General features: G+C 41.7%; 1 protein-coding gene across 1 annotated transcript in view; it reads left to right on the forward strand.

Annotated features, from left to right (window-relative positions):
• Positions 1–5074: 5074 nt before the first annotated feature.
• The window catches only part of FOXN3 (forkhead box N3), a 617803-nt gene continuing 610469 nt past the window's right edge, over positions 5075–12408 (forward strand). Inside the window, exons 1-2 of the mRNA XM_033953055.1 lie at positions 5075–5222; positions 5616–5699. The gene's annotated coding sequence lies outside the window, so the exon portion shown is untranslated. The remainder of the gene's footprint in view (positions 5223–5615; positions 5700–12408) is intronic.

Here is a 12408-nt window from a genome sequence, read left to right on the forward strand (position 1 = left end):
AATTTAATAGACTCTTATTTTCCTATTCATCCACTGCACAGTTTAGGTTCATTTCTACATCCATGTCTGAAAGACAATCCAGTTACCTTCCCAGAAGATGTAAAAACATAGGCAACTGAACCATTGGGAAGGTTGTACCAAAACCAGATAGGAATGGAAGGCTCTACCTTTGATTTAAAAACAATTCTACAGAATATTGTCCCTTTTTTACTTTAACGAAAAGATTTAAATATATCACCATGTGTTCAAGGCTTGTACAAATGGGGACAGAGTCCACAGGTGCGGGCAGGGATGGGGACAGAGCTCATGGGGACAGGATGGCGACAGAAACAGAGCCTGTGGGGACGGGCAGAGATGGGGACGGAGCCTGCGGGGATGGGGACAAACTTTGTCCCTGTGTCATTCTCTACCACTGATTCAGATCATCTCTTTCACTCCCATGCCATTTTGAATCCTTTGTACTTATTCTATGCTTCTTTTTAAAAAAAATAAATTCTATTAATGTTTGGTCTCCATAATCTCCACCACCCTTTTAAACTTACTTAGAAGATACATAGTTATCCATTGAAGGTAACAAAACAGAATGATATAAACAAAAACATGCACTTCTTCCATTCTGTAAGGCCCTGATAAGCAGTACTAGCTTCCTGCAAGCAGGGGGGGTCCTAGGGCTAACAGCTCAGTCCTCCCAGATCCACAGTTACACTTCCTGCTAGCAGCTCTTTTTTCCAATCTATCTATATACAGTGGTGCCTCACACAACGAACTTAATTGGTTCCAGGAGCAAGTTTGTTATGCGAAAAGTTCGTTATGTGAAACGCGTTTTCCCATAACAATACATGTTAAAAAAAATAATTCGTTCTGTAGCATAAAATATGCTAAGATGACATAAAAAAAAGATAAATTTTTTGTTATTATTTTTATTTAGATACATCTAAAAACATAATTGTTTTTTAAAACAACACAGTGAGAGAGGGCAGAGTCTCAGCGGCAAAAACTGGGACTTAACTGTTCATTTTTTTTTTTTTCTAGCATCGGGGAAGCGGCGAGAGTAGCTCCGCCCTCCCCCAACGCATCAGCAGTAGGCGCCGGGCCGCCACTGCACAGGGAGCCAGGCGGAGAGAGGGCAGTTAAGCGCAGTGCCTGCGTGGAAGGATGCAGCTCGGGCGACTTCATTGTGTGAAACGAAGTTCGTTGTAGGAAGCAAGACATGAAGTTCGTTGTGCGCAGCGTTCGCTGTGCGAGGCGTTCGTTATGCGAGGCACCACTGTATACACGAGAGGTCGCTGAAAAGTTCTCAGCCCAACCAAGAAGAGAATGATGTGGAGCCATGAAACTTACAAGTTATTCCACACATGTCTTGAAACTTTTTGTTGAGCTGAGAACTTTTCAGTGGCCCCTCATATATTATCACTAATAATAAAACCCTAAGCGCACATGCGCACTTCAAACTTCGTGTTCCCTGCGTCCATGGTCTGTAACTCCGTGCCAGTAGAATTCTACTGCATGCGGAGTTTGGCGACCACAGACGCAGAGAACACGCCGGTGACTCCCCCCTCCCACCCTCACTCACTCTAAGGCCCCTCACCAGACAACAAACTGCTGCCGTTGCTGCTGCTCTTCGTTCGCGTCTGCCCTCCTCTTCAAAGCAGCCTGTTGAGGATCACCGGCAGGCTGTAGCGAACCTCGCAGGCCGTTCTCCACCTGGGTAGCACGTTCCCTCTGACGCGATCCCATGCGTCAGAGGGAACGTGGTACCAAGGTGGAGAGCGGCCTGCGAGGTTCGCTACAGCTGGCCGGTGATCCTCAGCAGGCTGCTTTGAAGAGGAGGGCAGACGCAAATGAAGAGCAGCAGCGGCGGTAGCGGTTCGTACCAGTGGGCCAGAAGAGACCAGGAAGCTGGGATGGAGGGAGGGTAGGAATGGAGGTTTGGGAGCAGGTATTAGGGAGCAGGGAAGAGGTGTTGCTGGACAGGGGGGAGATAAAACTAAGGGAGAAGGGCTGCTGCTGGACAGGGGGAACAGACAAGGGGTGGTGGTGGACAGCCAAGGAAAGAGAGAGACAGAAAGAAAAACAGACAGACAGCGGCCAAGGAGAGAGAAAGACAGACAGACAGACACATCTATTCTAGCACCCGTTAATGTAACGGGCTTAAAGACTAGTATATATATATATATCAGTGTTCCCAGTCTAAGGACTGAATTGACATGAGCAAAACTTACCCAAACACACACACACACACACATATATATATATATATATATGTATATATATATATATATATATATATATATATAAACACTCGCATGGGAAGTTGGAAAGAATTCCATGAGCTATACCCTGTATGCTCTCACTTGCCTGCAGTTTATAGCTTCTCTGAGTAAAATTCAGATACTGGAGGTTTAATGCCTCTTAAAAAGAACACTACCCCACCACCCTTCCATAAGAGCACCACTCTTAAAAAAAAAAAAAAAAAAAAGGAACTGTAGGCGCTCTTTTGAACACAACAGAGAAGAATCCCTTCAAGGTCTACTATCTGCCTCTTGCAGAATTTCTGTTACTGATCATATTAAGCACATTGTACAGTCCATTCTCGCTATTCATGGCCGTATGGTTTTAAAAATCTTTGCAAACCGTGAATTTGTGAATAACGAAACACTGCATCTATGGGAAAATAGATGTTAGGTTTCTGCCATACATGTGGTTCCTAAAAACCGCGGAAAGTGAATAATGGATCCCATAGAAAAAACAGGGTTAGGTTCCTGCGTGTCACTAAGACGTATTTTTTTGCTTTTTTTGAGCTCACAACTCGCTCCCCTTGACGCTTGGTGGCCATTTTCAAAAGCAAATGCCAAAACCGTGATGTGAAAGCATATAAAGCGGATTTTTAAGTACGCAGGCCCACGAATACGTGTTAGAAGTCACAATGCACATAACCATGGATAAGCAAAATCGTGCACATGGGATATGTGAGTAGTGAGAACGGACTGTGTACGCTCCAGGAAGTACGTACCAAAAAAAAAAAATCAAAATAAATGTAAGAAAAACAATACAACATATTGAACAGAATAGTATTTACTCTCAGTCAGCCCTAGCTCTCCAGTCCAGCATCTTCCTGTTGGCCACATGAACAATAATGTTCAGGAGTACTTTAAAATAAATTGAGATTATTAACAACCATAAAATAATTGACCTAGCAATATTTATTTATTCATTCAGTTTTCTATAGCGTTCTCCCAGGAGAGCTCAAAATGGCTTACATTAATTTATTCAGGTACTCAAGCATTTTTGCCTGTCTGTCCCAGTGGGCTCACAATCTAATGCACCTGGGGCAATAGGGGGATTAAGTGACTTGCCCAGGGTCACAAGGAGCAGCGTGGGTTTGAACCCACAACCTCAGGGTGCTGAGGCTGTAGTTTTAACCACTGTGCCAGTCTAGAAATCAAAATGTAGTGAAAGTGAGCCAAGTAAAGGACAATGAAGCCATTGTGACATCACCGATGAGGTTGGCTCTTATTGGTGGAATGAGGCATTATGATATCACAATACCAGCTCTGGTTATCAGAGGCTGAAACTTTTCACCCTATTTACTCAGTTTTCTATACTGTTCTCCCAGGGGAGCTCAGGTACTCAAGCATTTTTCTCTGTCTGTCCTGATGAGGGAAAGCCACTGCATGGAATCTTGCTACTATTGGGGATTCTGCTCGAAGCTGGATGGACCATCTGTTATGCTTTTATGTTCATTTTCCTTTCCTTCTTTCCAGTCTGTCTCACAGTGCCTTTTCCATAGCTGTGGATCCTGCAAGTGTGTAGCGTAATATTATCTTGAGATGAAGCCACTCTGCCTTCCTTTCTACATGAATGTCTTCCTGCTTGTGCAGGCCACACTGTTTCAACCTTCCCACTGAAAAGCTTGCTTTGAGCAATGTTGCACTAATGTTACTATTAGCACTAACAGAGAGGTACAAAAGGCCACAGACCGATTAGTAGCTGGAAGGGATAGATGCATAACTTCAGTATTGTTAAGGTTTACAAACACCAAAAGGATGGAAGACCTCAGAAGCTGTGGCCCAACTCCAAACCTTAATCTCTCTGGTTTGGAATGAAATAGTGCCGTTGTTGGGTTAGTCCACCTGAATCGATTTGTTGATTAGCTGTCAGAAGCTGTGATGGGGGTCTGGGTAAATTTCCAGTTATATTTTATTTATAAGCCTATTTCTGCCCAAATTGCCCAACCTTGATTCTCCTGGGAACAAACAGCTCTAATTTCCCTATGAACAATTAACAGAGTTCTCAGAATGTATGCAAACACAGCTGATGCATATTCAGCGGTGCGGGTTTGGAAAAGATATTGCGCAATCGCTACCTTTTGACAGGACAGACAGGCCGGGACGTAGGCAGCTGCCTAGAGTGCTGGGGATTTTGGAAGGCACCAAACAGGAGCCTGATTTCACCGGCTTCAGGTCTATTTTCTCCGATCTCTGGGAGATATTCCACTGCCCTAGTTGCCTACAAGCGCCAACATCTTAAGTCCAGTCTGCAATTTAACCCACCATTTCACACGTGCAAAGAAAACGCTTTGCAGAACTGCAGGGAGAGCTGACAAGACAAAGCCACGCCTCCGCCGCACGAGGAGCAAGGTTCCGCCTCCCACCCAGTCGCGAGGCACGCGAAGCTAGCCACGTTCCAGCGGCCCGAACCCCGCCCTCGCACCGCGCCCACCAGATCCGTTGCCATGGAAACTGCCCACGCCGGGACAAAGCGCTCCCGCCAATGCCAAGCCCCAGAGGCGACAGGCTCCTCCCCCTCGCCCGGATAAGCGGCAAGCGCGTGACACGCACGGCCGTTCTGCCGGCACGCCAACCTCCCTCCGCTCGAGCCCCCTGGAACCTGGCGAAAGCTGAGGGAGGAGGAGGGGGGGGGGGGTCCTGCCGCGGCCGTCCTGTCCACGCACCTCCTTCCCCCGTCCGCAGCCCTGCAGGGCGGGGCCGGAGTTGGCGCCCCCTAGTCGCCTCTACGCCGCGGCAGTTGGGCAGAGGGCGGGGGAAGAGAAGAGACGCGCCGTTACTATGGTAACTGACATGGTGGCGTGCCCGAGCCATATTTATGCACAAAAAAGGGGGGGGGAGGTACAGCAGCTTCTTCCAAACATATTATTTATAATTCTCAGATGACTTCCTCACTGCCATCTTCCCGTATCAGTGTCGAGCGCGGAAGGGGCTGTAAGTAAGCTGGAGCCGCGTCATGTTATTTCGGGAGGGGGAGGGGAAGCCGCCTCCTCTGAGTCTGTCTAACTTTGCTCAATGTCAGGCTGCGAGGCGCGGGTTCTACCCAGGATAACCCCGCGAGATTCCTCCATGCGCGCGCTGCGAACTTTGCAACTTCTTGCAACCTCACGTTGGCAGGGGCCTGGAGGGAAGGGGTGGCCTTTAAAAGACCTGGTGGGGGGGAATCGGTGCTTAAATGTCCGGAATTCGGGTCACCGTTTTCAGGGAGAGGAGGGGCGGGGACCGCTGTCAAAATGGTTTTTCGTCATTGGGGGGGGATGTTTTGTTTTGTTAAATTCTGACACAAAGTTCCAATAAAATGGATGATGTTTACTTTTGTTTATACAGCCCTGAAAACTACCTAGACAGCTGTCAAGCTTCTGCCATTTTTGCTACCATGACTTTGGGTGGTAATTTGCAATGGGAAGTACTGTAAGTACATTTTCCCCAAAGTACTGTTAATGCAGGAAGGGAAAGATTTGATTTGCAAGACAGCTTCTCGCATACAAGAAATGGTAAACAATGTTATGGGTACATCAAGGAGAGCCAGTGGTACTGTGGATATGTGCCACTGAAAACTGTACAGTATATCCTCGGTCTGAACACCTTGGCACCATTTGGATAGTGTAGGGGGCGGGGCTTGGGTAGAATTGGAGGCTATCTAATTAGTGGAAATATTGGGACCACTAACCTAAAAGTATAGTTTTCACTTTTTCCAATTTGTTGTCCAGTTAGCAATATGAATAGTGTGGCTAAACAGCACAACCAGTCAGCAGTTAAGTTCAGATATTCAGCAGCAGCCACTATCCACACAGTGCCACTGAATATCTGGATTCTAGCACTGGCAGCAGTTGGTGGTGAAAAAACACTGTTGGCTGTTATGGGCTCAGTATAGTGGGGGATTAGAGTTGGATTTAGACTACTTTCTGAAGCAGGGAAAGTAGGTTTGTAAGGCATCTTTCTCTATTCCCCTGAGTAGTTTTTTGAATTTGTCAGATTTGCACCAGGTTGGGTATATGAGAATTTCCATGGAGATCCTGCTTTCTTTTGCATCCTGAAAGCAGATTCCACTCAGACAATTATGTGAAGGGTGGTATATCAAATGCTTTTAAACTATTTAAACTTTTACTCTTTTGGAATGTCTTGTTTTATGAATGCAAAAAAAAAAATTCAGCTAGTATAAATATTTTCTTTGAGGGAGTCACACTCAAAAATGGGCACAGGAAAAGAATGGCCCTAAGTGCTATTCTTAAAGAATAGCATATAGCACCACTTCCCACACCTGCTGAAACCTGATGTAAATCCTAGTGCCCAGGTTAGGCAGAGAAACCCAATATTTTATAATACTGTAGACAGCTTTTTGGAATGCCCATGACTCACCTGTGTTCCTTCCTTGGCCACACCCCCTTTTGAGTCGCATGCTATGGGATTTAGGCATCCAGTGTTACAGAATATCACACAACCAGATGTGTGCCCAGCTCTTAATTGGTACTAATTAACATCTAATTATTGATTATTAACAACTCATTAGAGAAATTAGTTGCATGCATATCTCAGAAGTGTGCCCAAATTTGAGCACCATGTATAGAATCTAGGAGATAGTATCTTAAGATTTAAAAAAATGTTTTTGGGGGGCTGGCTATGGTGATCTGCAGCTGCTCAGGCATCCAAAAGGCATCAATCCTCAGTCTCCCTTCTCTGCCTCTCCATAATTCCTGGCCTTACCCCACTGTGATCTCTTCCTGCTATATCTGCTTCTTCCTCTGCCATCTTGACTTTGAACTATGTAGTACTACTACAATTTATTATTTCTATAGAGCTGAAAGGTGTATCCAGTACTGTACATTTTTCCCCTTGCTTTATATCCCTTCTTGATTGTTTCTGTACTAAACACTGCAGGAAAAGTCTTGGACTGGAGCCCACACCAGGGCTTCTTTTGGAATTCTGCAGTCATAAGTATTTGAAACTGTGGAAATACATTTTAATAACTTTTGTCTTTCAAGTTTACCCTTTATTATATTGCGGCAACTTAAGTACCAACTCTGTTAAGAAATCTGATTTTTAAAAATCTTCATGTAAGCCAATGTGCATCACTGCAATAGTAAATTAATCTACCAAATTTAACACGTTATAAAGTTAGTATATTTTAATGCTCTCTCAGTTATACCCATGTTTTTCAGTATTTTTCCACTCCTGGCTATTATAATATGTAGGTGCTGCAGAAAGAGCATATCTGAGAACTTAGAATGTAAATTTTAAAAATAATGTAATCGGAGGCTGAAAGATTAGATCTGCGTCTTATTCTCAGGTTTCTCTAACTTTGTCCTCTTGTCCTTTTTCTCTTCAATTTCCCTTGACCGCGCTTTACAATTTCCTAATCTTGTTTTATTCATGGAACAGTAATCCTAACCTTGATAATGCATTACTGAGATTGAGGTTATATCAGGATCAGTTTCCCCATGTTAATTCTCATGAATTCAGCAGTCAGTCAGTAATGACCTGTGTAAGAAAAAATCAAACATACTTGTGGTGTACTTGTTTTCTTAAGAGTAGCTATATTTATGATGTCCCATTAAAAATAACTTTTCCCATATCATTAACTCATGGCAAATCTTCCTGTTGCATTCCCCCCTGTCTTAATAGCCAACGTTTATTTTCGTTTCACAGTTACTTGTATGAAAGATTTTAATTGGGCACTTTTGACCTTATTGCTCTTTATTACTGAGTGAGTAGCAGTTTCCTGGGCCAGTGTCTCCATATTTGTTGGTTGGGCATGAGGATCATGGGAGCACCTGGTAAGTCTAGTCTCAGGGCGCTGGTCTTTGACTAGAGGGCTGCCGCGTGAGCGGACTGCTGGGCATGATGGACCACTGGTCTGACCCAACAGCGGCAATTCTTATGTTCTCTTTCTTTGAAGATTGTGGTTCTTTTCAATGCTATGTAATTTTATTCCAATATACTGTACATCACTTTAATGTTTTCCCTAAAGTGGTTTATCAGATAAAAAGAACCCTGAACCCCTGATGTCACTCCCCATTTGCAATAAATTTGTAATAAGTGACAAAAATAACATTGTAGCACAGCATACATTTTAAGTAAAACTATATAACGTGTTCCTCTGTAATGCATATTGGTTGTAATTAGCAAAGCAGATGACAGCAAATAGGGGCCACATGAGGATTTTTAACACAATATTTTCTGTTTTTGTGATTTCCTTTTGGAATTCTTTATGTCCATTTATTAAGTAAGAGTCAAATTATTTGGCATTTTGTAAGAAACTAAGGACTTTATTATTTAGCATAGAAACATGTCTGCCCATCTGCAGTAACCATCATCTCTTCCTCTCTCTAAGAGATCCCAAGTACCTATCGCATGCTTTCTTGAATTCAGACACAGTCTCTGTGTCCACCACCTCTTCTGGGAGACTGTTCCACACCTCTGCCACCCTTTCTGTAAAAATGTATTTCCTTAGATTACTCCTGAGCCTATCAACTCTTAACTTCATCCTATGCCCTCTCATTCCAGAGCTTCCTTTCAAATGAACGAAACTCGACTTATGCGCATTTACGTCACATGGGTATTTAGATGTCTCTATCATATCTCCTGACTTTCCTCCAAAGTATACAGATCTTTAAGTCTGTCCCCATATGCCTTATGATGAAGACAACACACCATTTTGGTAGCCTTCCTTTGGATTAACTCCATCCTTTTTATATCTTTTTGAAGGTGCGGTCTCCAGAATTATACACAAGCAAGAGTCCTGTTTAAATTTGCTTGCATCTGCTTTAAAGTTGTATTTGGCTTCGCTCCAATTTACCTTTTCTCTCGTTTTCAGTTGTCTAGGTCTATTAAGACTACTCGAAGTTCTCACTTTTTTGCCTACCCAAATCCAAAAGCTTGTCGCTATAAGGCATTCTTGGAAAGGACACTGGCGTATCAGGCTGGCAAATTGCATACTCGGTTAGATTAACAAAATTATCACAGCTTTCCTACTTAAATAAGTTAAATGAATTAATAAATAGTAAAGTGCTCAGACCTCATAACCCATAGTGAGATGATAACATCAAACTGCGGTTATTGTTGGGACCATCGCTGCCTTTACTGTCCCTTGCCAACCATCCCCAGAATAGTATAACAAACACTTATCTGTAAGCTTTGCTCAGGTTGGAACCTCCTCAATAACCACAGGAACTTTATGTGAATCAGTGTAAAGTCGTGTTGAAAGTGCTTCAGTGCTTAATAATATATCACCATTTAAATGGAGGGCTACGTATTTTAAATGGTGATATATTATTAAGCACTGAAGCATTTTCAACACGACTTTACACTGATTCACATAAAGTTCCTGTGGTTATTGAGGAGGTTCCAACCTGAGCAAAGCTTACAGATAAGTGTTTGTTATACTGTTCTGGTGATGGTTGGCAAGGGACAGAAAAGGCGGCGATGGTCCCAACAATAACCGCAGTTTGATGTTATCATCTCACTATGGGTTATGAGGTCTGAGCACTTTACTATTTATTAATTCATTTAACTTATTTAAGTAGGAAAGCTGTGATAATTTTGTTAACTATTATAGTCTATCCAGCAGAATATCCAATATCTCCCACTAGATAGTAATACTCGGTTAGGTGAAATTAGTTTTCAGGCCTCGTCTTACTGTTCCTTTAGAAAACTAGTTAAGACTAATTTGTTTGATAAAATTTTAACTTGACTTGACTGGTTATAATGTGGCATTTTTGTATTTTCTATACTATGGTATTTCCTATATAACTTGTATTTTTCACTGATTGTCCAGTTTTTCTTTATATAAACCGCCTAAAACTGCTGGTGTTGGCGGTGTATAAGAATAAAGTTATTGTTGTTATTATTATTATTATTATTATTATTATTATACAGGGGCATCAGTACCTCCTTTTTCCTACTGGCCATACCTCTTTCTAATCACCCTAGCATCCTTCTAGCTTTCACTGTCACCTTTATAACCTGTTTGGCCACCTTAAGATCATCACATACAATCACATCAAGTCCCGCTCTGATCAGACTTTTCGGATGTCGTTATATTTTTGTAGTTGATGTTATGTTTTTTGTTTTATTTTGTATTTGTGAATTGCATTGGGCCCTGAAAATTGATTATAGCAGTATCTTTACTCCTTTGGATCTTGCCAGGAATTTGTGACCTGGCTTGGCCACTATTGGAAACAGGATTCTGGGCATGATGAACCTTTGGTCTGTTCTAGTATGGCAATTCTTATTTTCTTAAGTACCATATTGATATCGATTTGATACAATCATTGTGCTCAGCTGTCGTCCTCTTTGGTTGTCTACCACTTGGGTAAATAAGCATATAAATTCCCGGTGTATGGACACCTCTTCACTGCATCACTTCATTACTGTGGACATTTCGTCATGCAATATTTCATCATGTATTTAAGCTGAATGCATTCAAATGTAATACACAGAAAACTTGTGGCAAATAGGAGGGGCATGCCATCATACATTTGTACCTAAACATGAGCCTCACTTAAACTTATATACAAAATTTTCACAAGGCTCATATTTAGGCAAAGAAAAATGGTGTTTTCATTATCTTAATCTGCCACTTCATCACATGACACTTCACCACCGCTGATGGCTTTTGTCATGTGACACATCCTCACATATTGCAACAAATGAGGGTGGGGGGGATACATGCTTGTAATTTTGGTTTCTTTGAGCACATGCCCAAAGGAAAGTGGGCATGCTAATACTCATTAGCACCTGTTCTCTTTTGCGTAAGTATGAGCCTCGCTAAATACATACTGAAGCTACACACCCCTGATTCTCTTTCCTGTTTTAACTACAGTGGTTTTCAAGATTTTGCTTTGCTTCTTCCCTTCTCCCTGTTTCCATCCTCCCCTCCCCACTCAAGTATGATATGTGCTATGTAATTGTCTGCCAGTGACGAATTGTTACAGTTTTGGCCTGTGTTAATTACAATATCCACAATTAACAAAACTATTGTTTTGAACATCTGGGCTGCCTCTTTGCAAGATTAGAGCAATGGTCACTCCTTGTAGATTGCAGTGACCGTCTTAAAAAGTTTGATGCATTTGTTTTGTAGTAGAGTTGTATCAAGCCTTCTTCAAGGACTGTTGTGTCCATGTAGCCTCTATGTGTTGGATTATATTCTGCTCTCTTTGGCTCTCTAAATATGACCCCTCCCTCCCCTCTCCTTTACCCCTTTGCTCTGTGTATTCCAAGCATGCATAAATGCTGCTGTGGTTTTGGTTATTATATTTGCTGTTAGCCCATCCCACTTTTTTTTTTTCAGTTGGTTCCTGATTTGATTTGCCAGAATGTTAGAAAATCCGGTAGCCTTGACATATGATACTATTTTATTTGGAACAACCATGAGAGCAAAAAGCCAAATTTCATCTAGTAATAACAAACTTTTATTTATTTTAACTGGAATTGCAATACAACAAATTACAGTCAATTGGAAACAACATGATAGATTGAATTATATGTTCTGGTGGAATTCGGTATGCCACATATACAAAATGGAACTCGCTATTGCAACACACAAAGGATACATGAATAAATTTCAAAAAATATGGGGACCATTAACAGATTTTTGTAAGGAAGGATAATTTTTCCTATAAATAAAACTTGGAAATATATGAAGACCGTTAACATGATTTCTCTAATGAAAAATCATCTTTTCCCATGATAAGATATTTGAAAAGAGGGGAACGGGGTGGGCTTTTCAATTCTGATTATTACATACTAAAATAATATTTAAAGAATGTACAATAAAATTGATTTATGTATTATTGGTTGGGAAGGAGGGAGGGACAGGGGATTATTATATTAATGTTAAAATTGATATTAATATATGAGTTAGTCAAGTGTGTATTCAAGTTTCTATTGAGTTTATTTATAACACTTGTTGTAACACAAAAAATGAATAAAGATTTTTAAAACAGATTTGCCAGGGATCAGATAGCTGCATATAACAGAAAGAAGAACTTACTGTGCTCAAAATATGCTCATAGATCAGATCCTGTAAATCCTCCACTGCCCTAGGTACAAACTAAGTACATGTATATTATATTTGAACCACTTTGATTTTAACCACAGAAAGGTGGTATATCAAATCCCA

The sequence above is a fragment of the Geotrypetes seraphini genome, chromosome 7 (genome assembly GCF_902459505.1).
Source record: "Geotrypetes seraphini chromosome 7, aGeoSer1.1, whole genome shotgun sequence".
NCBI lineage: Eukaryota > Metazoa > Chordata > Amphibia > Gymnophiona > Dermophiidae > Geotrypetes > Geotrypetes seraphini.